The 27,347-nt window shown below is 36.3% G+C and overlaps 1 pseudogene; it reads right to left on the reverse strand.

Annotated features, from left to right (window-relative positions):
* Positions 1-23,547: 23,547 nt before the first annotated feature.
* LOC115522842 lies at positions 23,548-23,772 on the reverse strand (annotated as a pseudogene).
* Positions 23,773-27,347: the final 3,575 nt, after the last annotated feature.

Consider the following 27,347-nt stretch of genomic DNA (forward strand, 5'->3'; position numbering starts at 1 on the left):
CCCTTCCTTAGGCAGGCATGAGCAGTGTGTATCTTTAAAATTTTCAACAGACATCACCACCAACATCCAAAAATCCATAGCAGTCCAAGATTGGGGGTGTGGGGGGGTGATAAACCAAAGATCAGCCTTTTTTTTTTTTTTTTTTTTTTTTTGCCTGTCCTTCAGGAAACCAACAGACAGATCAAAAGACACAACCACAGTGTTTTAAGAACAAGGCCCATATTAGTCTTCTATCACCAGCAAGCTACACCAGGAATGAAGGCCACCTTCACATCACCACCAAGGGAAGAGGGTGATGGTAAACTGCTGAGTGACAGTGGCACAGTACTCTCTTACTGAAATTCAGCTGTCCTTCTCTTCATTAGGCTGCCACTCAGTTGTTGTGTGTTTTGAATTAGATTACAGAAATCCAAAAAATTGATTTTTTCAGTCTTTGACTGCTTATATTTTTTTCCTGTGGAAGGACTGATTCTTTGAACACCTTACTCAGCTATTTTCTCTGATGTCACTTTCCAAAATTAGGTTTTACTAATTTTTGCTGGCATTGAAAATGCAACTGATATGTTTGTATTGATATTATGTCTAGCAACTTGCTAAAATCCACTGGGAATTTTAGTATTTTTCTGTGTATTTTCATATTAGTAATATCATCTGCAATTAGTTGCAACTTTATTTTTTCCTGTCTGATTCTTATACTTCTTATTTTATAACATTATGCTGTTAATGTAGGCAAATTCTATTCTGTTCAATTCTATTTTCTCTTTGGAATGGGAAGTGAATTATATACTCCTAAGAAGTGTGAGAGAGGACTGATAGGATCATAGTTTTAAGATAGTTAGAGCCCTGGAGAATGTGTTAAGTAGTCATTATAAAAAATTGCCAAGGGGCGCCTGGGTGGCGCAGTCGGTTAAGCGTCCGACTTCAGCCAGGTCACGATCTCGCGGTCCGGGAGTTCGAGCCCCGCATCAGGCTCTGGGCGGATGGCTCGGAGCCTGGAGCCTGTTTCTGATTCTGTGTCTCCCTGTCTCTCTGCCCCTCCCCCGTTCATGCTCTGTCTCTCTCTGTCCCAAAAAAAAATAAATAAAATAAAAAATAAAAATAAAAAAAAATAAAAAATTGCCAAAATGAATGAATAGGGAAATGTAATAGGGTTTCAGGGCAGAATTTAAGGTCTTATAGAAGATAAAGATCATGGATTTATTCTTCTACTGAAATGTACACTGATGAAAGTTTTTCCAGCAATGCTCAGCTGCCCCAAATATAGACTAGGATAAAGTAGGATCAACATTAATTCAAAATATATTTCATGTATGTGGTTGAGGGAACAAAATGAAATATAAAATGTGTTCAATGAGGTAAGTGAAAAAATCTCAAATGTGCAAGTCAGTGTTTTTTACATAGGTTTACTCTCATGAACCATTACCCAGATCAACATAAGGAATATCTTGATAACCCAGAAATATCTGATGTGCTTTTACCCAGTTTACTCCCAACCCATCAGTGATCATTATTCTAGATTCTGTCACCATTAATTAGAATTGCCACTTTTTGAACTTCATATTACTGGAGTTACACATTATATATTATTTTGTATCTGGCTGTTTTTATTATCAAAATATCTGTAAGATTCATCAATGTTGGTTTGTGTATTAGTGGTTTGTTTTTAGTGCTGTGGAATATTCCATTGTATGAGTAAATTACTATCTATTAATCAGTTACTAATTGATGGGTGGGTTTGCACTTGCTGAGTTTTCTGGGAAGCAGATACTGAGACAGACTTAGATGTGCAAAAATATATTGTGGGCTAACCCCTAAAAGAAATGGGAAAGAAGAGTCATTGGACTGTGATCTCAACCAGCCCATAAAGGAGGTTCAAAGCAAAGAGAGTCCAATAGAAGGACCCTGCATTGCCAAAAGATGGCTAGGTCCTTAGTAATTCATTACCGGGGGGTGGGGGAGTGGTGGAGGGGGGATTGCTCTCAAAAGTTTGTAACCTTGGCTGCTATTGCCTTGCTCACCTATTGGGTGGATACTACTCAAAGAAGACCTCGGATACCATAACTTCACTCAGTTAACTGCCAGGTCAACCCTGAGAAAAGTGTGACATCAGTCCAAAAGCTGAGACAGATTCTGAAGACCAGGAGGCAAGTCTTTGCTTGGAATTAAATCTAAGCAATTATGATTTCATCTCTATTTCAGCCAGAGTCCTCCCCTCCCTACTCTCAGTTTTTGACTATTATAAATCTGAAATGATCATTATTGTAAAAACTTTTGATACTGATCAACGTGGTTTATAGGGTAGCTATATATTTATCTTAAAAAAATACTATCTATATCAACTATACTTTAATAATTTAAACAAGGGGAAAAAAGGAAATGAAAAGAAAGGAAAAAGAAAAGAGAAAAAAGAAGAGAAGAGAAGGAGAAGAAAGGGAAGGGTAGGGAAAGGGAAAGGGGAAGGGAAAGGGAACGGGAAAGAGAAGGAAAGAAGTACTGTTAATTTGCAAAGTGGTTGGGCCAAGTTTCCTTACCACAAAAAATGTACAAGTATCTGTTGCTCTACATTTTAATCAACCCTTAGTTTTTTCAGTCTTTGAATATGTTCCTTTGTACTAAAGTTTGCTCATCCATTCATTGATAGGTATTTGAAGTGAATCTGCTATAAATATCCATCTACAAGTCTGCTGGTTTGTATGTGTATGTTTAAATTTTTAAGATACTGCAAACTGTGTTTTGATATTACTTGTACATTTTACATCCCTACTAGAAATATATGAAAGTTCCAGTTATTCCATATTTTTGTCAAAACTTGGTATGATTAATCTTTATAACTTCATCCATTCTGGTGGTGGTATCTTACTGTAATTTACACTTGGATTTTCTTAATAATTAGTGATGTTGAAAATCTTCTCATGTGCTTACCATTTATACTAATTCTTCACTGAAATGTTCATCAAAATGTAGACCATTTATAACTGGGATCTTAGTTTTCTTCATTATTAAATTGGAAAAGTTCTTCACATATTCTAGACACAAGTCTTTTTTCAGATAGATTTTATATGTATATATATTACAAGTGTTTTTTTCCCAGTTCTATGGCTTGCCTTTTGATTATCATAGCAGTGTAATATGAAGAATAATTTTGATAAAGTACAATTTACTGACTTTTTCTATTTTGTACATTGTTTGTTATATGTCTTTGTGAAACCCAAGGCACTAAGATTTTTGCTTATATATTTATCTTATAATTTAAGCTCTTACATTTATATTCAGGATTAATTTTGAGTTAATTTATGTATACTATGTGAGATTAGGAATAGAGGCTTTTTTTTTCCTTTTTAAAAGATATCACTATGCAATTTTTCTACCACTTCTTGTTTAGAAGATTATCCTTTCCTGGTTAAAGTGCTTGGAGGGTTTAAAAGCAATCAGTAGGGAGATGCCTGGGTGGTTTAGTTGGTTAAGCGTCTGACTTCGGCTCAGGTCATGATGTCGTACTCCGTTAGTTTGAGTCCCACGTCAGACTCTGTGCTAACAGCTCAGAGCCTGGAGCTTGCTTCCTATTCTGTGTTCTGTCTCCCTCTCTCTCTGTCCTCCCCCACTCATGCTTTGTCTCTCTCTGTCTTTGAAAAGTGAATAAACCTTAAAAGAAAATTTTTTTAAACTATCAGTAGGCCATTACAGGTGTGGTGTAATTTCAGGACTCCTTTGTTTCTTTGCTCTATTTATCTGTATTTATACCATTATTGCAGTGTTTATATTATATTGCTTTATAATACATGTTAAAATCAGGGAGTATATGTCCTCAACATTTGCTTTTCTTTTCAGTCAGCCTTTTAATATCCATATCAATTTTAGAATTTTCTTCTCTATTCCCATAAAAATAGAGGCCACTGGGTTTTTTTTTTTATTTTTTTTTCAACGTTTTTATTTATTTTTGGGACAGAGAGAGACAGAGCATGAATTGGGGAGGGGCAGAGAGAGAGGGAGACACAGAATCGGAAACAGGCTCCAGGCTCTGAGCCATCAGCCCAGAGCCTGACGCGGGGCTCGAACTCACGGACCGCGAGATCGTGACCTGGCTGAAGTCGGACGCTTAACCGACTGCGCTACCCAGGAGCCCTGAGGCCACTGGGGTTTTAGTAGGGATGATATTGAATCAATATATCCATTCATTTAGGATACAGACAACTTAGAAGTGTTGAGTCTTTTCCCCATGAACAAGATGTATTTCTTTCTTTCTTTAGGTCTTCCATATTTTTTCTTACCGATGTTTTATGATTTTGGTGTATAGTTATATAATATCTTTTGCCAAATTGATCCCTAATTAATTAATATTTTGATGCTATTATAAATTGCATTTTTAATAATAATACTCTAAAACTTCCATTTCCAATTGTTTACTGCTAGTGTATAGAAATATAATTGTTTTGTAATTGGTCTTATATCCTGCAACATTGCTAAATTCACTTAATAGTCCTAGTAGCTTTATTTGTAGATTCTTTCAGATTTTCTGCATTAATGACTAAGCCATCTATAAATAAGCAATTTCAGTTCGTCCTTTCCAACATAGATGCCTTGTATTCATGTCTCTTGTTTTATTGCCCCAGCTAGCTTGTTCAATAGAAGTGGCAGAATGGAAATCATTGCTTTGTTCATAATCTTAGGGGGAAAGTATTTAATCTTTCACCATGACATATGATGTTTTGTGCTTTCCTTTTATCATATTGAGAAAGCTTCCTTCTACTTTGAGTTTGTGGAGAGATTTTTATTACAAGTGAATTTTAATTTTCTCAAATGTTTTTCTCTGGACCTATTGATATTCTCATGTGGTTTTTTCTTGTTTTGTCTGATAACATGGAAAAATTCATTAATTAGTTTCCAAATGTTAGACTAGCTGGGATAAACCCCACTTGGCCATGCTGCATTATTCTCTTTATACATTTTACAACCAAGAAGTGAGATACCATGATATGTCAGGCCAAACATTGAAAGGTAAATGAGGTTATATTAAAATTTTACGGCTCGTGCCAAATTCAAAATTAATTATATGTAACTCAGGATATGAGTAAATTATCTTTAAAATGACATATTACATAAGTCACAAGATATATGAAAGTGTAAGTATTAACTCTTTCACAAATAAAATATAATGATAATAAGTAGAGCAAAAGCCAGTTTTGTACCCTGTTCTGTAGCACACAGATGAATATGCTGTAGTATGAAATTCCACTGTTACTACATGTTCTGTAGACTCCATGTTATTGTATAGATACCTTTAGTTGGGAAGTGTTATTTGGTGGCCAGAAGCCGTGATGACATAATTCTTTAAGTTATTCTACATCTAAATATTTATATGTAGCCTATTCCAAATAAACTAATTGAAAAAAAAAAGTAACAAATATGAAAAAAAGTTAAAATAAGAAATACTAAAAATGTCTTAGACAATAACTAAAGCAAAGAATAAAAGGCCTAATGATCACCGGACATCTTCTAGTGAAAGAGAGAGAGAACATTATCTCCCTTATCACTCTGTAATCAGTTTCAGTAATAAAACTTGAATGGTTTGTCTGTGAAAGTGTTTTTCCCCTCTCTCATGCTATTTGCCCTCAGTTACACATCTCTAAACATTTTATTAAATATCCTGCCTCTAATCATCCCCTTCACGCCTCTGAGCAGCCAAGCACCTATATTTTGAAAACGTAAACTTGACTCTTAGCACTTGATTAGTTTCTCCACTGAAGCCCGTGTGCGCGCAGTCCCCCCGCAGATCCTGCGGTTATTGTTATGTCATCTCAGACAGCCACTCCGCAGGGGCTCGAGGCCCTGCCAGTCCCAAGCCTCTGCCATTTACCTCTACTGGTTTTACTGCCAAGTTCAGCGCTCTGAAAAGAGAATAACCAGCCATAAGCAACATGTTCTTTTTCTGCAGACTGACAGGGCTGCGCTTTAATCTCCTCTTGTGTCTCATAACAGAAGCTTTTATAACGGTTTTTGCTGACTGTCAGACTATTCTAAGCCACCGCTCACTATCCAGTGAGGGGGAGAAGACTTTAGAATTATTTACATTTAGTTGACAAGAAGGATGTTGAAAATGAAACGTACATATGGTAAGATGTTGGGGTATGCTTTAGAATTGGTATTCTGAATGGAGTTTTTTTTTTTTCTTTAAAACATTCACACATATAGAAGTTTTTTTTGGGGGGGGGATTTAAGGAACACAATTATGGTATACCTCATGAAGTGGAAGGGGTGGATTTTAAATTACTAATTGTGGTTTTTTTTAATGTTACATAAAATAATTTCAATAAATCATCCTTCTGCTACTCTAGGCCTGACTCCAGCATCTCACCAGCCATCTTTCCTCTTCTTATTATTCAACAAGCTGAGAAAACCATTCTCTTAAGTGGGTAGAGTTGGATAGTGGAAAGAATACTGAAAATGGTTTAGTATGGTATATATTATAGTGTACAGTAATTGTTTATATGTTTTTCAACTTCACTGGACTTTCTTGGAAGACCAATCCATGACTGGCTTGTGAATCCATCTAGTCTAAATATAGTATCAAACATCCCCTAAGCACTCACATGTTTGTTAACACTAAGATAGCCGGCTCTAGCACTAGTTGTTTTTTAATGTTTATTTTTGAGAGAGAGAGAAGGAGAGAGACAAACAGAGCATGAGTCAGGAAGAGGCAGAGAGAGGGGAGGACACAGAATCTAGAGCAGGCTCCAGGCTACAAGCTGTCAGCACAGAGCCTTAAGCGGGGCTTGAACCCACAAACTGCCAGACCATGACCTGAGCCGAAGTTGGAGGCTTAACTGACTGAGCCACCCAAGGCTCCCTTCTAACACTAATTTTGAGAACTTACTTCTTGACCTCCTGGACAATAGTTTCTTTGGTAAAATAGGAAGCTTTAACTAGATAAGAAGTTATAAATTTTATATTTATCCTGCTTATTACTCATATTGTGAAAATAAAGGTTTTTTTAAATTAAGACATCACATAAAATCCGAACTAAGGAAGGTCTCAGTTATGTTTTTCTGTGTATTAAACCACCCCAAATTTTAGTGAATTAGAACAATTTATTATGTCTGAAAATTCTGTGGTTGAATAGACAGTTATTCTCACAGGCTGAGAGGCCAAGACTAGAGGTGAGTGTGGTTGCTCTGCAGGAGGCTACTGACTGGGTGTCTTTGTTTCTGTGTGTGGGCCTCTTCATTTGGCTGTTTGGGCTGCTTCATCTCATGATGGTGGGCTTCCAAAAAACACTGTAAGAGACCTGCCCCTAAGTGTAAGAATTTATCAGTTATCAATACTCTCTCTACTTGTGGCACACTAAGAAATATCCCATTGGGCAAAGCTACTCACATGGCAAATTCTGGAGTTATGGAAGGTGATTTCACAATGGCATGAATAATAGAAAGTGTGATTAATTGGAGGCCACCAAAGTAGCAGTCTACAGGAAGTCTTTGGGAAAACTGGAATCTCTACTTAAACTTTATAGAAGTTGATCTATCTATACCTGTCTATCATCTATCTATCTATCTATCTATCATCTATCTATTCATCTATTTTAAAGTTTATTTTTTTTTATTTTGAAAGAGAGTGGGGTAGAGAGAGAGAGAGAGAATCCAAAGCAGGCTCCACATGGTCAGCATGGACCACCACATGCAGCTCAATTGCACAAGCCGTGAGATCATGACCTGAGCCAAAACCAAGAGTCTGATGCTTAACTGGCTGAGCCACCCAGGTGCCCTGAAGCTGATCCCTTGAAATAGACCCTGCATTCTCTAAAATCTCTTTGTCATTACCCCGTCCACTTCAATGTTATATACAGTTACTTGTTTCTGTATGCTTATGAGTTGTCTAATTGACAACTCTACTAAACGACTGCAACAATTTTGATAAGGTCTGGAGTATGTGCCGTTAAAATTACTTTTTCAAAAATCTGACATGTAATGTGTTCAGATACTTTACAGGAACTCAATACTTATTTTTATAAAAACATTTATAATACTAATATTAAATAATTATTGCCTAAAAAGAGCCCAATTGTCTTGATTCTTTGCCACTGAATTAGTTCTACATGACCTAAAACAACCTACCTTTTTCTGGCAATCACAATTTCCAGTGATTTACTTTTAAAAATCTGATGTATTTATGTATGCTAATAAGGCAAAATCCAAATGTGAAGCTTCATTGAAAATGTATTTTTCCAATTTGCAAGCATATTTATTATATTTAATTTACTCAGTCTTTATTTTTGGTATATAATATAGTGAACCATACATAGTCCCATACTATATGGGACACAGCAAAATTTATACAAATAAGATAGATACTAAAATAGGTATATAAGTTTATACAATTTCACTTACAAGTAAGCAAAACCATGAATCTAGTTGGCTTAAAAATATAATAATCTATTGTATCTCTTGACGAGAAGTCTGGGGTTATGGCTGTGATCCAAAGCTGGCTTAACTGATTAACTAGTGATGTCATCAGAGGTATAGACTCCATTTCTCAATTGTGCATCTTTATTGTTTTCCTTTGTCCTTAATTAAGCCTAGTGCTCTTTTAACTTGTTAATCAGATAGGCATTATATACAGCTTAACAATTTTCAGGTGGAAAAAGAGCAGGGTCCTCTTTTTCTTGTATCTCTTATTTTGGAGCAAAGAAAAATTTCACAGAAGACAATCAAGTGTGCTTTGTTTCAATATGAGTGTCAAGAAATGGTTTACATTGCTATTCCTAAGCCAAGTAGTAGCAAAAAGAAAGAGAAAAATCACCACAAATGACTTAGATTAATCATTCAGATGAAATGGGTCTTAGAGAATCAACTACAATGGCAATTACCATAAAGTAGCTATTTTTTTTCCAGTTAACCATGTATAAATTTTAATTGTATGATTGGGTACATTTTTGAATAGGAGATAACCTATTGTAATAGAAAAAAAGGAAATCAAAAAATCAGAACTATTCTATTCTAGTTACTCTGTTTCAACAACTTCAAAACCTTTTATTCAAAACCTTTAGTGAGATGTTTTCTTAATTCATGCGGTTTTTTTAACCTTAGATCACAATACATATATTATATATATTGCCTGCCACACTCAGCAGGAATAGGGCAAATCTCAATAACCAAATATATTAAAATTTTGGTGGGTAACTAGGGGTAATAGTGAGAGGTGCCACTCCCATTTCTAGCCCTTGATCCCTGGATCTGGAAATCATGGCTATTAGAGAAATAGCTCCATATAATGGATGTTGGGTCAGAGGACATAAGCCTTCTGGAAAACCTTGTCTCAGCCCTACATGGCATTGGAACCTAGCTGGTGCTGTAACTGAGTCTTCATAAGGCCAGTTAGCCTACCAATCCAGCTGCTTCAGAATGGTGAGGAACATGGGGGAATTCCATGAGAACAGGTCCATTGGTGTACTTAATTTCCTATAAAGTGAATTCCTTATTCAGAGCAATATTATGTGGAATATTATAATGGTGGATAAGGTACCCTGTAAGTTTACAGATGGTAGTTTGATAAAAGCATTAACTATGGGGAAAGCAATTCCATATCCAGAGTAACTGTCTGTTCCAATGTAATCACCCTGCCACCAGGTAGTTGGCTAATCACCTCAGGAAATGGTACCATTTCAGGGGCCAAGTCATAGTTGGTGAATATAAGTCCATGTTGCTAAGCACATGCATAACCTCCATCCCTGTCACGATGGCTATTTTTTCATGAACCAACTGAATGATTATAGGAGTGACTGGGAAAAGAGACTGGTATCCATAGTCAAAGTATGCTATTCAATTGATTATTAAAATCGTCCCCTGCTGAGGTCACCCTTGTGTGAGCATTTACATGTAGCTCACACATCTTAACATTTATTTGCCCATTCAGAGAAGATGATTCACATACTTCTTTCCCTGATTTCTTTATCATCAATTTTCATGTTCTTTCCAATTCCCTGACCACCCAGCTAAACCATCAATCAGCCACAGCCCATGAACTGATAGCATGTTTAGCCATTTCTCCTTCTAAGCATAGTGAATAATCAGGCATACTGCCTGAAATTCCATTCACTAGGATTTCCCTTCACTACTGTCTTTTACAACTGTCCCAGAAAGGGGCTGTAGTGCTGTAGCTATCCATTTTCAGGTGGTGTTTGTATATCATGCAGAACCATCTTTATTCCATACCTAATTCTTCTCTCCCTCTGTCACCTGATCATAGGGAAATCCCCATGAGCTGTAAGCACAGGCTGAGAATGAGATAGAAGTGTAAAGGAGTGGGGACTATGGCCATCTGGGCCATTTTTTTCATGTCACTTACTTATGCCTTCAAAGCCTACTCAACCTGATTATGTATATATCATTTCATTTTGGTCATAGACTTTTACTGTGCATGCTCAACTTTATGGCCTTGTGTAGTCAGATAACACCCTGTTTATGATGAGTAGCTCAGGTTTCATAGTAGCCTGGTGTATAGTCAAGCATTCAGTCTATACTAAATCCTAGTAGAGGCCAAGAGCTGTTTCTCAAAGGAGTATTTATCTGAAGATGACGGTAAGGCCTTGCTCTACAATCCTAAAGGCTTATACTAAGATTCACCTATAGGGACCTCCCAAAGTTTCCAAGAAGCATCTCTATCTGTCACCGATACTTCAAACACCATTGGGTCATATGGCACAAGTGACATAGCTGCATGCACAGCATCCCGAACCTGTTGCAGAGCTGTGTCTTCTCTGGGCTCCATTCAAAACTAACAGCTTTTGGGGCACCTGGGTGGCTCAGCCGGTTAAGCGTCCGACTTCAGCTCAGGTCACGATCTCGTGGTCCATGAATTCGAGCCCCGCATCGGCTCTGGGCTGATGGCTCAGAGCCTGGAGCCTGCTTCCGATTCTGTGTCTCCCTCTCTCTCTGCCCCTTCCCCGTTCATGCTCTGTCTCTCTCTGTGTCAAAAATAAATAAGCGTTAAAAAAAAATTAAAAAAATAAAAACTAGCAGCTTTTCAGTTGCTCAGTAGATGAGCTCGGTCACTCACCAAACTAAGTAACATGTTGGCCCCCAAATCCAAACAGGCCCACTAGGTATAGCACTGCCTCTTTCTTGGTTGTGGATGGATTGGATGCAACAGATTTCCTTCACATTAAGAAACGATATCTCCAACATGTCCCACACCACTGGACCCGTAGCAATCTCACTGCAATAGAAGGCCTTTGAATTTTAGTTGCATTTATATCTCACCCTCTGACATGCATATGTCTTACCAATGTTTAGAGTAGGTGCTACTTCTCTTTTACCAGGCCAAATCAACATAGAAAGACAATCAAAATACCACAAATTAAATTATGACACAGAGGTCAAGCGTTGATACATTCCTGAAAGTAGTATAGTGAAGATAAATTTCTGGGCTTGCCAACTGCAAGCAAACTATTCTGGTGGACCTTATGGACAGGTATGGGGAAAAAGAGACATATCATTAACTACATACCCAGGCACCAAGGGATGTATTAATTTTCTCAATCAATGAAATCACATCTGGTATAACAGCTGCAATTGGAGTCACCACCTGGTTAAGCTTATGATAGTCTACTGTCATTCTCCAGGATCCATCTGTCTTCTGCACAGGCCAAATAGGTGAGGTGAATAGGAATGTGGTGGGAATCACCACCCCTGCAATTTTCAAGTACTTGATGGTGGCACTAATCTCTGCAATCCCATCAGGGAGATGGTGTTGCATTTGATTTATTATTTCCCTAGGTAGAGGTAGTTATAATGACTCCACTCAGCCTTTCCTATTATAATAGCCTTTACTCCACAGGTCAGGGAACCAGTATAGGAATTTTGCTAACTGTTAAATATGCCCATGCCAATTATGCATTCTAGAATTGAGGAAATAACCACAGAATGGGTTCAGAGACCCACTGAGTCTACTACGAGATAGACCTGAGCTAAACTCCATTGATCACATGACTTCCATAAGCTCCTACTCTGATTGGAGGTCTGCAGTGACATTAGATCTCCTGAAATCAGTGTCAGACCAGAGCCAGTATCCAAATTACCCCTAAAGGTCAAATTATTTTTTTTTCCCTAATGTAGAATTACCCTGGTCCAAGGCCATAGGTCCCTTTGTAGAAGGCTGAGAGAAAGAGTGCTGTTATAAATGCTCTGTAGTATACTGGGGTCCTTCCTCAAGGGAAGCTTGTCTCCCCTCATACAAGGAGTCTAGATCTATAAACTGGTTCAATTCTGAGAACTAATTGAGGGGCCCTGACTTTCTGTTTTCATAATTCAGGCTAGACTTTGGTTCATTTCACCTAAAGCTTTTCTGCTTCTACAGATCAAGGAAGAATTTAGTAGGCTTTCTATCTATTTCACTTCTATGAACAATGTGATTAACTAGCCTAAGCTGCAGGTCTGCACATGCCAGACTTTCTGGATTCCAGAGCCATGAGTTATAACTTTAAGATGCCTTAAATTGTAAAAGCCTCTCTTGATTTTAAAGTAGACAAAATACTAAATTTAGCACCGATGAAACATTGTAAATGGTTTATCCTATTTTTCTTGGATTTCAGAGTATGAAAAATATGGTATAAATTAGTTGTAATTTTAAGATTTATGATTAAAAATTAAACAGCTGTTAACTTAGTCATTAGTTATTGAGGTTGATATTGGTTATTAATTTAACATAAAATTTGTGGAATAGTAAATATTTTTCTTTCATATACTGACACAAACCAGATATATTCATATATCTCTCCTAGTTTGCTTATCAAGGGACATTTCATTGTTGACATAATATTATTAGGGTAATATGAGACATTTTACCCAAACAAATAAGTTCATAAATAATTAACTATTGGAAACTTATGGAACTTTTAATAAAATGTTAGCATATACTGTAATATGCATGTCATATAAAATGCTAAAAGACTATATGCTAGCAACATTTTTGCTAAAACTTATTATATTCTGTAAAAGTATTTTTTCATGCTTTCCATCTAGAAACTAAAAATATATAAAAAGTTAAATTCTGGGGTTTCTAGCACTGTTTAAGTGCCATGGCTCTAGGAAAAAAAAAATTATAAATGAGAAAATCTCATGTTAAAGTCACTCTACCTTGTCATTTAGAAATACATAATTCGAATTTTATGCTTTTATCATATTCTTACCTAGTTAGAGACATTTTTGTGCTAGATATTTACTTATTTTATCCACTACTCAAGAGTAAGGATTTATTTAAATGGTATATTGAATGTGAGGTTAACATAAATTGCTTAATGACTGAGACTTGATACTTGTATATAAGCAACTCATCTAATTAACAGAAAATCAGGATGTTACTTCAAACAGGTCATTTAAAATGGGATGTGATATGGGAAAAATTCCTGTAATGTGTTATTAATATAAAATTATACAATTCTTTTGCACGAACTGTAGCTATAGTTAAGTTATATTGGATGTCTTTTATCTTTTATATACTTTAGAAAAGTTTTATTAGTTCTAAGAAAATAATTTTTAGTGTCTAGCACAACAGATTCTGAAGATAAAATATTCATAAAAATAACTTTTTTCCCTTTTTATCCATCTCTCTTCCTGCCCATCCACATTGCTATTGTTTATGGTAGCACATCTTTCACTTCGAAAGTATCTATGTAGTTACCATTTTTTTAATTTTTAAAAATTTTCTTTGAGTAAATACCCAGTAATGGAATTAATGGATTATATGGTAGTTCTGTTTTTAATTTTTTTGAGGAACCTCCATACTATTTTCTGTAGTGACTGCACCAATTTGCATTCCTATCAACAGTGCACAAGGGTTCCTTTTTCTCCATATCCTTTTCAAACCTTGTTATTCTTGTGTTTTTGACTTTAGCCCTTCTTCCAGGTGTGAGGTGATATCTTATGATTTTGATGTGTATTTCCCTGATGATGAGTGACATTGAGGATCTTTTCATGTATCTGTTGGCCATTTGTATGTCTTCTTTTGAAAAATGTCTATTCAGATCTTCTGAACATTTTAATTGGATTATTTGGTGTTTTGTGGTGTATAAATTCTTTATATATTTTGGAGATATCATTTACACATATCTTCTCTCATTCAGTAAGTTGCCTTGTCATTTTGTTGGTGTTTTCCTTCATTGTGTAAAATAAAGTATCTTTTTAATCCATGAAAAGGAGTCACTGGAAGGAGCAGTGGTCCTGTGAGCAGTGACCTCGGGTCTGAGTATTGGAGAAGGACTTCCATTAAGACAGTGTGAAGAAGCTGGTGAGTCCTTAAACACATATGTGCACGCTCACACACACACAATACAAAACTGAATAAACTTGCCAAAAGCATCCTTTCAGGTTTTGCAAATTGCTAAAGGCAGATAACAAATTGAAAGGAGTCTATTCTTTGAAAAGTATTAGAGCTTTGGGAAGGAACAGTGCTCTGTGCCAACTTGTGTGAGGTTCCTCCCACCGAGACTGCAGTTGGTTGGATCACAAAGGTGGAGGCTGCAGGGACAAGGATAAGAGAGGAAAGAGAGCAGAACCTTCTAGAAGAGGGAAAGTGATTTGTGGTGGGACACAAATCCTTGTGGTGTTGTCAGGTCTAAGGGACAAACTTGGTAGAACATTAGAATGTGGAAAAAACAGTTTTGCTGCCCTAAGATAGCAGTCTCAGTTGGGGTAAACAGAAGACTGACAAAAAACTTAGCAAGAAGATTCTAGAAATGAGAGCCGCAGAAGGGATGATAATATTTGAGCATAAGCTCTGCACAAACCATTGACCGCTAGTCTATGCAGCCACTAGTAAGCCAGGCTAAAAAGTAATAATAATATGAAAAAGAAGAAAAAGGAGGAGGAGGAGGAGGAGAAAGACGAGGAGGAGGAGAGGAAAAGAGGAAAAATAACCCTGAGCAGAGACATCAGCAACTATACATCATGAAGAAGACACATTCTGAAGTTCCAGTCTAGGTAAAAAAATAAGAAATATAAACCAGAATGCAGATATATTATGTGCATTATGCCATATAAAATTTCCAGTTTTCAATGGAATGAAGGTGATTCAAATGATAAGACATGCAAGGAAATAGAAAAATGTGACCCATACTGAAGAATAAATGCAGACAGTAGAAACTGATTCTGTAAAGACATGGATATTGGATTGAGTAGTCAAAGACCTCAAAGAAGTTATTATAATATACTTAAAGAATTAAAGCAAATCATAAGGATAACAACTCAACAAATAGTGAATTTCAACAGAGGAAAAAAAAAACTGCAAAGAAAACCAAATGGGAATTCTAGTGTTAAAAAGAACAAAAACAAAAGTGAAAAATTCAGAAACTGACTCAGCAGTAGACATGATATTGCAGAAGAAAAATCAGTGTACTTGTAGGATGATCAATAGAAATTAGTTCATAAAACAGAGAAAACAGGTTGAAGTAAAATCAACAAAGCTTCAGTGACCGTGTAACAATCTGAAGCATTACATCACAGGTGTAATGAGAGTCCTAGAAGGACAGGAAACAGACAAAGGGACCGAAGAAAAGATTGGAATAAACCATGACTAAAAACTTCCTAAATTTGATTTTGAAATCACATCATTACAAATAATTTCTGTAAATTCTCTGACCCTTGAGGAAGTGGAAAATAACTCTTTATGCCTTAAGTGCCCACTACCTATAGCGACTTTCTTTCAAAGTGTGGAAAGGAAGGGGGAAAAAGAAACTTTATGGTGAAGAAACTTTGCAAACATTACCTAAAGCCAGGTCATCAAGGTTAATGTCAACAGTAGTAAATCATATTGATAATCTATACCTTTAATATGATGTGATAAAAATGATAATTTAGGGGCGCCTGGGTGGCGCAGTCGGTTAAGCGTCCGACTTCAGCCAGGTCACGATCTCGCGGTCCGTGAGTTCGAGCCCCGCATCAGGCTCTGGGCTGATGGCTCGGAGCCTGGAGCCTGTTTCCGATTCTGTGTCTCCCTCTCTCTCTGCCCCTCCCCCGTTCATGCTCTGTCTCTCTCTGTCCCAAAAATAAATAAAAACGTTGAAAAAAAATTTTTAAAAAAATGATAATTTATCTCTGTGATCTTTTTCCTCAAGATACGTTATTCCAGTCAAATCATGGGAAAAACATCAGACAAATATCAGTTGAAGGACATTTTGCAAAAGAGCTGATCAGTAACTTGAAAATGTCAGAGATCAAAAATAAGAAAAGCCTAAGAAATTGTTAAACCAAGAGGCTCAAAGGAGACAGGAACACTAAATGTAGGTATCTTGAATGGGACCTTGAGATAACCAGAGACCATTAAAGAAGCACTGAGGAAATTTAAATAAAATTTGGACCTTAGTTAATAATAATGTGTCAATACTGGCTCATTATCTGTGACAAATGCACCATACCTCTATAAGATTCTAATAATAAGGAATACTGAGTGTGGACTGTAGGCAAAGAAAAATTGTTCCTCTATCCTTCAGGGTCTTCCAACTGGACTAATAATTAAATTTAAATGAGACAGATTAACAGAAGAAAAAAACCCAGTGCTTTATTTTGTGCACACAGAGGTTCAATAATGAAAATGAGACCTAAGGAAATGAGCAAGGTAGGGAGTTTTTAGACAATGAGACAATAAATTTTTGAGAAACGGACAGGATAAAGAAAATAGGTGTTTGGGAGCTTTAATTAGTAGGAAATTTTAGGCATAATTTAAGCCGAGGTAGTAGATTTGAAAAAAAAATAAGGTTTGTTTTCACAGCTTTCTTGGCTTTAAAGTTTCTACCTCTGGTGATAAGGATCTCTTTTTTACTTATTAGGACATGCGGTGTATTTTTCATATGAGAGTTTTCTATTTCCTGTTTTCACAGGGATAGAGGAAGCTCTGAGTGTTCTTGCATTGACGGTTTCTTAAGTAACTTTTATTTACAATAATATGTCAAGGTTGCACATTTTGGAGCGGCCTGCCCTTGACCTCTATAGGGCTATTTGAGAATTCTCTGTACTATCTTCCCCAATTTTTTTTTCAAGCTAAAATTCATCTAAAGTTAAAAGTTCATTTTTAAATGGAGGAAAAAATTGACCTACAGGCCCAAGCATCTCAAAAACATAACATAAACACAGTGATCCACTTCATGACAATTATATTCAAACTGCTGAATGACAAAAGATAAGCTTTTGATAGCAGAAAAGAAAAAAAAGAAACTTCATTACGTATAAGGGAACAGGAAGTGATTAACACCTATTAAAGGTTTTATATCCAGAAAAAGTATCTATCTTCATAAATTGTCTTCTGAAATTTAGGTTAAAGTAGTATGATTGGTTAACTGAAAACACTCATATTACTTGTGCCAAGAAGAATGGAAAGACCATATATTCCTAATAATGAGCCTTGATCAAGTTTAGGAAGTTAAATATTCCCTTAATAAATCTTGCAAAACTTTGGTTTGTAATATGCTTTTTTCTTTACAAATTCTGCCCTCCTCACCAAATATCTTCAACTAGATTGACCTAAGGAATAAATCTACCTTAAAAAGAAATAGTCACTCTTTTAAAATATTACTGCATTACATTTCTCCCAATTCAATACTATTTTGCAGTTCTTTTTCATCCAGACAAATGTAGATAAAGGAAAAGTAGAAATCAATTAACCCAGCTTGTATTGTGCAGACAATAGAGAATCATTAGGTTCTTTAGAATAAAAAATGATAAGATAAGAGGTACTATGGAGAGATTAATCTAATAGTCTATGTGTATGGGATAAATTAATGAGAATCAGTTAATATATATCTGTTAAGAAGTAATTTTGTGACAATACTAGAATGACCTGATCTCTATAGACAGATAGAATTATAAGGAATAACAGATGTGTTACTGGATTCAAAAAATGGGGTAAAGAATGTTTAGAACAAAATTAAAAAGAGAATGAGTGATAGGAAAAGCAGGAAACAGGGTACAGATATTAGTATGCAAAATTCTCCATGATCTGATCCCAAATAACCTCTCTTGCCCTGTACTTACTCTCCTTTACTCAAATCTGGTGCTCCTGCCAAACAGAATTATGTGCTGTGTTCTAATTATGTCATGAACTTGTCATCTCTAAGGACATTTACTTGAGACATTCACTACACTTTTCAGTACACAGTACTGCTATGTTCAACTGGGTGATTCATTCTTTTAGTAACATTAAATAGGTATTTATTAAGTTACTACTTGAAGGAACAGTACTATATTCTGTGTCTGACAGCTTAGTAGGGAAGTACTGGTAAAAAAATGGTTTTAGTAGAACATGGCCAGTGAATCATAAAGGTATGTAAAACCCCAGTGCAAAGGCTCCATTGCTATTAGGTGGGCAAAGACCAGTGAGCCTGGAGACAAAGTAAAAGAATAAGGAGAGCTTGCTTCAATGAAAATAAGTTAGATTTTACCCCTCAAGGTCCATTTTACTAAATTTGACTGATAACAAATATCACGAAGGCTACTTAAGGAGAGTATGTCTTTTGGGCGCCAGGTGGTTCGGTTAGTTAAGCGTCCCATTTCAGCTCATGTCATGATCTCACCATTTGTGGGTTTGAGGGCTTCATCGGGCTGTCTGCAGTCAGCACAGAACTTGCTTTGGATCCTCTGTGTTGCTCTCTCTCCACCCCTGCCCTGCCCCACTCTTCTCTCTCTCTCTCTCTCTCTCTCTCTCTCTCTCTCAAAAATAAATAAACATTAAAAAAAAAAAAAGAGTATGTGTCTCATAGAGATTCTGTGTTGATGAGCCTTTGAAGAATTTTAAACAAGGAAAATTACATAATCAAGTTCGGATGTCAGAAGCTGTTTTGGAGATATATAGAAAGAATTGAGGGGGTGTTGACTTTAACAGCAGATGGAATACTTGAGAGAAGTAATTTAGACATCTAGAATTATAGGACTGAAGATAAAAGGTGAAGATTTTTACAAAATATGAGAGGTTATTTGAATGATATGAGCTCATTGAGAATTTCATTGATCATCTTTAGACAGAAGGGATCTCTCTCATGAAACCTTGCATCTTGTTTATGCAGCTTAAAACACACTGCTAGAGATGATCCTTATTTGTGTACATTTTGCACGACTGAGATCTTTCAGACACATGTGCACATACACACACATGCACACACACACACGCACGTCTCTGTGCTTGTGTACAAACATGCTTATATGTATTAGTTTGTAATCACTTTGTGGCTGTGAGATCAGACTTATCGAGAAATTGTGTTGTATCAAGATGTTGCTCAGCTACTACTCACTGAATCCTTGAATTAACTGAACTTACATGATTATAAAGTAGCTATTAAAAGAAAACTTTGATTGAGGGTAGGTCTATGTAATAGGCTAGAATTCTGCTTCAGGGTTTTGGCTGAGTCACTATTCTTTTTTAACTATTTTACCCTTTTTTCCCAAGTATAAAATGGGAATAATAATGGTTACCTGCCTCAAAGGGTGTTGTGAGGACTAGCTAGTTGACAGTTTTAAACTATTTTGAAGATGGAATGTACTATAAATGCTCCAAGGAAAGTTTTTAAAAGCACAATGGAATAAAACCCTTGAACCATGGCATTAGGAAAGTTAGTATGTCTTTTAGGCTGGCAATCTTCAACCGATAAAGAATTCTATGGGAAATTAACTCCACAACATTCTTTATTTTCTTGCCTCTTTTCTACTTTCTTTTGTAGCTAATATCTGGCTAGTGACTCAATTCAATAGGAAAGTTCCAGTTATGCCATATTTTGAAATAGATGTTACTCATAAAGAAAGAAATGCAATGAAGATTATAAAATGGTCATTAATCACACTGGAAAATGTAGTCTCTTCAATATAGCACTGTATTCAGAATTCACCAGAACTCTTTTAAAATTCACTTCATCATTAGGAATTCAAGGATATTTTGAAGTTGCCTAGAAGCAAATGTTCATTTTTGTGTGGAAATGTACTTTAATAATTTTCCTAAAACATAAATATCAGAACTAGGTCAGAACTTCATTTTTCAAAACAATTGCTTGTTTTCTTCCAAATGCCAAATGACATATTCAAAACTCTGAAAAAGAAATTATTTCCTCTAGTCATTCTTATTAAGAATATTTACACATTTACATACCCTAGTTAAAAACAAAAATCCGTATGCATATAGGCTAGAGCAGAAGAACTGTACACTGGGCAATTTTTGTGCTAAAGAAATGTTTATAAATGAAACAAAATAACCAAGTTCATGTGTGCTTTAACAAAGCTGAGATGCATCCTCACCACTCTAGAAACAAGCAAACCAAAACTCTTAAGATTAACAACAGGAACAAAACCCCCAACTTCCTATGACATATCATTTAGCCTTGTGAAAGGAAGATATCCTGCTGTTTGCAACAACGTGGATCCACCACAAGAGTGTTAAGCTAAGTGAAATAAGCCAGACAGAGAAAGACAAATACCACATCGTACCCCTTACATGAATCTAGAAAGAAAAAAATCAAAGTCACAGAAACAGAGAGTAGAAAAGTGGCTGCCAGAGACTGGGTGGGGCGCAGTGGGGGGAAATTTGGAAAGGTTAGTAAAAGGGTACACTTTCAACTATAAGGTGAATAAGGTCTGAGGATCTAATGTCTTACATGGTGACTATAGTTGGTAACACTGTATCGTATAATTGAAACTTGCCAAGACAGTAGAATGGAAGTGTTCTCTCTCACAAAAACAAACATAAATACCTGAGGTGATGGAGGCATAATTAACTTGATGGAGTGATTCCTTTCACAATGTATACATATAGTAAATAATCATGATGTACTTATTAAATATCTTACAGTTTTGTCAAGTATACCTTGTAGGGGTGAAAGGCCAAAATGTGCTGCCCTGAGTATGCCTCAAAATGTGCCACCTTGGCATATTGATTATTTTAAATAAAAGTTGCTTAAAAGACAGCCTGTGTAAGGACACTAAGACCCCCATCCATCCCCCTGAAAGCAGGAAATAAACTCCGTTTGTGAAAGGTATTTCTCCTGTACCGTGAGATACATGTACAGAGACATCCTTGTCCCCAGAGATAGGAAATTCAGGGCCAGAAGGCCTTATAAACAACCCTTACTTTTTACTAATTTTCTATCCCAGCCCAAATTCTGTTTAGAATTCCTTGCTTTGGGGCACTTGGGTGGCTAAGTTGGTTAAGCATCCAACTCATGGTTTCGGCTCAGGTCATGATCTCATGTTTTGTGAGTTTGATCCCTGCATCCGGCTCCACACTGCTGGTGCAGAGGCTGCTTGGGATTTCTCTCTCTCTCTCTCTCTCTCTCTCTCTCTCTCTCCTCTCTCTCTCCTCTCTCTCTCTCTCAATAAATAAACTTAAAAAAAAAAAGAATCCCTTGCTAATCGAAGCTCACAAAGTTGAGTTATATTTTCCCTGTCAATTCCTCACAGATTTATTGTATCTTTGTCTAAAAACTATAAAGCTGCCTGACTTGGTAATTTCTTTAATTCTCAATTTCATTATTGGGTTTCTGTGCTCATGTAATAACTAATTGTGATTTTTTTTCCCTCATGTTAATCTGTCTCATGTAAATTTAATTATTAGTCCAGCTGGAAGACTTTGAAGGGCCAAGAAAGAATTTTTCCTTTTCTTCAACCTCAATAAAACAAAGCAAAACAAAAAAAAAAAAACAAAACAAAAAAAAACAACAAAAAAAAGTTGAAAGTCAAAGAACTGAAGAAATCTACATTCTGTAAGTGGAGGACAGTGAGGATATACAAAGAAGCAATGGGATAACTATAATAGACTTGAGTTAGGTAAACTAGATGCAGAATTTAGAGAATTAGATAAATAGACTGCAAGGTTACTGAGCATGTCTGTGTTATTCAGCACTGTATTTCCAGCCCCTGTAATGGTTTCACTCTATAGTAGGAACTCAATCAATATTTGTTGAGTCAATAAATAAAGAAATATGAATTTGTACCTTGAAGTGGTAAGCAATATAGATCAATTGTAGCTCCTTAAGCAGCAGAGTGGCAGAATGAAATGTGTTTATAAAGGTTATTTTGGCAGTGGTTATATGAGGTGACACCAGAGGAATAATCACATGGCACTGTTGACGGAACCATTTCTATGGGAGTTTGCTTGACTCAGCCATGTTTTGAACATCTCATCATCTATGCTTTCAAATGCAAGAAAATTCCAACATTACGGATACTATCAATTGAATCAATCTGACATTTATGCTTTACGATATCTTGCTGAGCTATCACAGGATTTGCATTATACATAAGCAGTGAACCAAGAAGGAAAGGCTTTGTATCCACTACATTTGGCAGCAAAGCTATATAAAACAAAGCTCTTCTACATTTGTATTAAAGTTGACATCAGGGTGCCTGTGCCTACAGAAAATGGAAGGCCAAAAAAGAAAAGGTATTTGCTCTTGAATTTTATTTTATTTATTTATTTTTCACTGTTTCTAGTTTTGTTTTTTGTTTTTTGTTTTTAATGACAGTTACAGAAAGATAATACAGGACCTCTTTCCAGAGTTCACAACCTAGATAAGAAAGCAAGAGCTATCACTTAATGGAGGCAAATTATTCCAGGAGATAAATGCCCATGAGTGTGCTTTTCAAAATACAAGTCCTTATACAAATGCTTAACTAAATGCTGACTTTGCGGTGTTTCCATTATATCTGAAAGGGCTTTGAAAAATACAAAATCTTGTGATTGGGTAAAACCAGTGGTCCAGCTAGCCAAAGGTCCTTTCCAGTGGCACCAATAACCACTGGGAAAGCAGAGGTAACTGCCAAATAATTTTTAACCCATGAATGTATCCAAAGTTTGAAAATACTGTGGGAAATCTTAGGAATCCCAGCAATCAGTGAATGGGTCATCCATATACCCAGTAGACCTGCATGTGCTATGCACAGCCACTCAAAATGCCTCTCACAGTAGTCAACAATCTCCTGGCATCTGGTTTTGCCCTGCCCTCTCCTATCTTCAATCACCGGTGTCAAAGGACACATATCAGTAGTTGGAAAGCATTAAACTCTGATAATAAAGCAAAAATCAGAGGTAAAGGCAAATGTTTAACCAGTCACATTCAAACACAAGCTAGTGAATGAAAAATTTTAGGTTCAAAGGGCCAAATACTCTGCATTCTGGAGAAACCTCCATTTAAGTTTCTCATTCTGGTGAGTATGTTCACATTGCACTTTGCTGCCACAAACTGAGTGGGTGTACATTTTTGGTGTAGATTTATCAATTGAAGATTTGAATTAGGAGACAGAAAGAAAATATTTTGTATTCATGCATTTTAAAAATATCCATCCAAGGGGGCACCTGGGTGGCTCAGTCAGTTGAGCGTCTGAGTTCATCTCATGGTTCCTGAGCTCGAGCCAAGAACTGGGATCTCTGCTGACAGCTCAGAGCCTGGAGCCTGCTTCAGATTCTTTGTCTCCGTCTCTCTCTGCCCCTCCCCTCTTTCCTCTCTCTCTCTCTCTCTCTCTCAAAAATAAATAAACATTAAAAAAATAAAATTACCCATCCATGGGAAAGGAGCCAAGGGTTAGTTTCCTATGGTGGGGGGTTGGGGGGTGGAATGTTCTCATGGAGATACTATAAAGCTATGTCAGTTCATTTCCTGTTCTTTAACAGATTCTGTGGTGCAGCTGTTGTCTTGTTCAGGTTCAGGAAGCTCATTCAGAAGTATTGCAACGTCCCCATGTGGCAGCTTGTCTGTTGCCAAGCATCGTCAATCAAATCCAAGACCCCTCCATCTCTCTGGACCTCACTGTCCATTCTCCTGAAGCTTTAATCTCGTTAAATTGGTGCCAGATCCAGTGTTGCACTCTGCTCTTGAATTTTAATCTTAAAACAAAATGAACATAAATAAAACCAAGACAAATGACAAAAATAATAAAACATAAATATTCTTCACTTTTATTATAAATATGCTTGTCCACATAGAGCCTAATTTTGAAAACATCAAGAAGCAAGAGGCTTAATTTTCAAATATTTGTTTTGACAATGAAGAAAAAGTCAATATGGGGAGGCCTGGGTGGCTGTCGGTTAAGCGTCTGACTTCGACTCAGGTCATAATCTCGACGTTGGTGAGTCTGAGCCCCGAATCGGGTTCTCTGCTGTCATTGTGGACCCTGATTTGGATCCTCTGTCTCCCTGTCTCTCTGTTCCTCCCTTGCTTGTGCACGTGCTCTCGCTCTCTCGCTCTCTCAAAATTAAACACAAATTAAAATTAAAAAAAGGAAAGAATTACTTTCTACTTATTCTAGTTTTATCTCATTTTCCTATTTAATGAAAAATAGTTTTGGAGTTGTGATACTCTAGATGTCCTGAATGTATCATCGTTATTATGAGTAATACTATTGTGAATGTTATTATTATATTAGTAATTATTTTTGTCACTATGATCATGTAAAATATATATGTTATAAAATGTATAATAATAATGCATTCCATTAACATTGGTATTGGGCTTTATTTTCACATACATTATTTCATTTTTCACAAAATGCATGATCTTAGCATGGGCTTTGCCTGTCTGTGCCCACATATCACACTGCTTTAACCCTTTCTGACTGTTGTATGGTAAAAATGAACTTTTTTCTATCTTAGGTCAGGTTTCTTAGAAATAGACACTGAGAGAGAGAGACATGTGCTTAGGAGTTTAGGAGCTGAAAAGAGGTGAAGGAAGGAAAGGTTTAGGCAGAAGAAGTTGAATAAGGATACTTAAGCACCATAAGCCACCATAAGCAAAGTGTTTGGCTGGTGTACATTTTATTATCGTTCTTTTATATCAGGGAATCTGCTAATCAGAAATACTAGATGACTCCAGGTCACCCAGTCATTATAGAACTAGTCTTTCTTGTCCTATTTATTTTCCTCCACCATACTGCTACGCTTCTAGCTGCTTTGCTTTCACTAGGGACGTCTTTCTTTAATCTCTGGACAAAATTAAAATTTATCACTGAAATATTGAACGTGTCCAAATTCATTATTGACCTTATTGAGAATAAAACATTTGTCTAAGCTTACAGGATGGAATTCTACTTTATTTTCAACTTGGTTACAGAAGATCTATATTCGATAACTTAATTATCTTGCATAAATAGATAAAGTGTACTACAGCCCGATCATTTTTCTCACTTTTGCAATAAAAGGAAATTTAGAAGCCAAAAGGATCAACTGCATAATTTTTAAGAGTTTTTCGGGAACCCATGTTTTTAATCTACCTATCTCTCTAAGCCTTTGCATAGATACTTCTGTGCTTTCCTAACCAATAATAAATTCAGCAAGTTAATGTTCAATAAATAATGTGCTACTCTATAGAGAAGCTCTTTCCCTCCCTCTTTTTCCATCTGAGTAATTAATACTGTTACCCAATATTAGCTCCTAACACAAGGATTTCAAAAGGTATTGTCTGCTATAGAATAGAATTGTCACTCTTAAGTATTGGAGTTGAATCACTATATGGTAGTAAAATATGACAAAAAATTAGCTTCTACCTAAGTAATAAACTTCCTTTCCCTGAAATAACAAAAATAACATAAACATCATGAGCTAAATTATTAAATTATCATACAGTTATGTCTGAGACAGGAGAAAATCATTCTAAAAGTATGAAAGTACTCTAGCAAGAATTGACTAAAACCTCATTAAAGTAATTAACATAATTAAGAAAAAGTATATTTCTTTAATGAGGACTCTGCTTGAATCTGGAAACATCAGGAAGTCATATTTCGCACATTCTTATTTAAGCACCAAGATACTTGCTGTCTTAATAAGCAGGAAAATCCTTATTTTGGATGTGAATGAATCAGGTTGTCTTAGTAGAATGACGCTTTTACCCATTCAGATCACAGTGACTTTCCTTTTTTCTGATTCTGTGCTTACCAAACACATTTCTGATTGTAATTTGACTTTTAGACTAGCACATGTACAGATAGCATCTTAGTCATATTTGGGCCTTTAGTATAGCTTGCTCAAGGAGAGAAAATGTGCTGATCTACCTTTGAGTTCAGGCATTAAACATCTGTCTCTGGGGGCTTGGTTAATATGAGCCAGCTCTCATGAGACAAGTCTATTCTTAGTGTGTTGATACATCCAATCCTTATGTTTGCCAAGGCTAAGGAACTGACTACAGGCAGCTGCAGTGAACACTCAGAAATGATGAGGACAGATGAGGCATCCTGGAGAGAGCCAACGCCTTACTTGCTACTCATGTGCCCAAGGCAACTTTTATTTTAACTTCAGTATTGAGCATTTACTATGTATTCAAAATCATGATAATAGCTCTTGAGAATTCACAGTTAGAAAACTTGAAACTTTTTCCAAGGAACTGAAAAACTCATTTATGAAATAATTTTATTCTTGTTCTGATAAAGGCAATAACTGAGAATTCTAAGTATGAAGGACCACACTGTGTTAAAACTACAATATCATCATGAGAGGAAAAGCATTCCAATTCCTTTATTTTACATTCATATGTGGGAAGAAAGATTTTTCCCATTTTATTTCCCTACATTGTCCAGAGTCATTATTTTAAATCATATTTGCTAAGTCCGATGTTCAAAAAACCTTTAAAATGGCCTCTTCTGTTCCACTAGAACAAAATGCATTATCTTAACATGGGCTTTGCCTAACTGTCTGTGTCCACATAAGAAACTGCTCTAGCCCTTTCTGTCATATGGTAAAAATGAGCTTTTTCCTATCTTGGGTCAGGTTTCTTGGAAATAGACTCTGAGAGAGAGAGAGATACATGTGCTTAGGAGTTTTATTGGAGCTGAACAAGGATACATTTAAAAACAAAGCCCAAGTTTGTCCTGGTGGGCACTCTAGAGCTTGAAAGACCTTTCAGAGTGTCACTAAACTGTGACAAGAGGCAGGAACCTGCACTTCCATCCTGAAGGGGAAATCTAGATAGTGCCTCACAGCATCTACTCTGGCTTTTCTGAACAGATGAACATCTTTCCCTACAGAGGAGTTTTTCACATGTTTTTCTGTTCCTCTTGTCTGGAATGCTCTCTTCCTTCACCACCCTGCTACTGTTGTCTGAAAATTTTGGGTTATTTGTCAAGTCATTTAAAATGTTATAAATTTCTGGGGCACTTGGGTGGCTCAGTTGGTTAAGTGTCCAACTTTGGTTCAGGTCATGATCTCACAGTTTGTGAGTTTAAGCCCTGCGTTGGGCTCCAGGCTGACATCTTGAAGCGTGGAGCCTGCTTCAGATTCTGTGTCTCCCTCTCTCTCTCTGCCCCTCCCCTATTTTCACTCTGCCTCTCTCTCATAATAAACATTTAAATTTTTTTTTAAAGTTATAAATTCTTCAGAAAGATTTTCTCTGATCTGTGAGTCTA

This window comes from Lynx canadensis, chromosome C2, assembly GCF_007474595.2.
Source record: "Lynx canadensis isolate LIC74 chromosome C2, mLynCan4.pri.v2, whole genome shotgun sequence".
NCBI classification, from domain to species: domain Eukaryota; kingdom Metazoa; phylum Chordata; class Mammalia; order Carnivora; family Felidae; genus Lynx; species Lynx canadensis.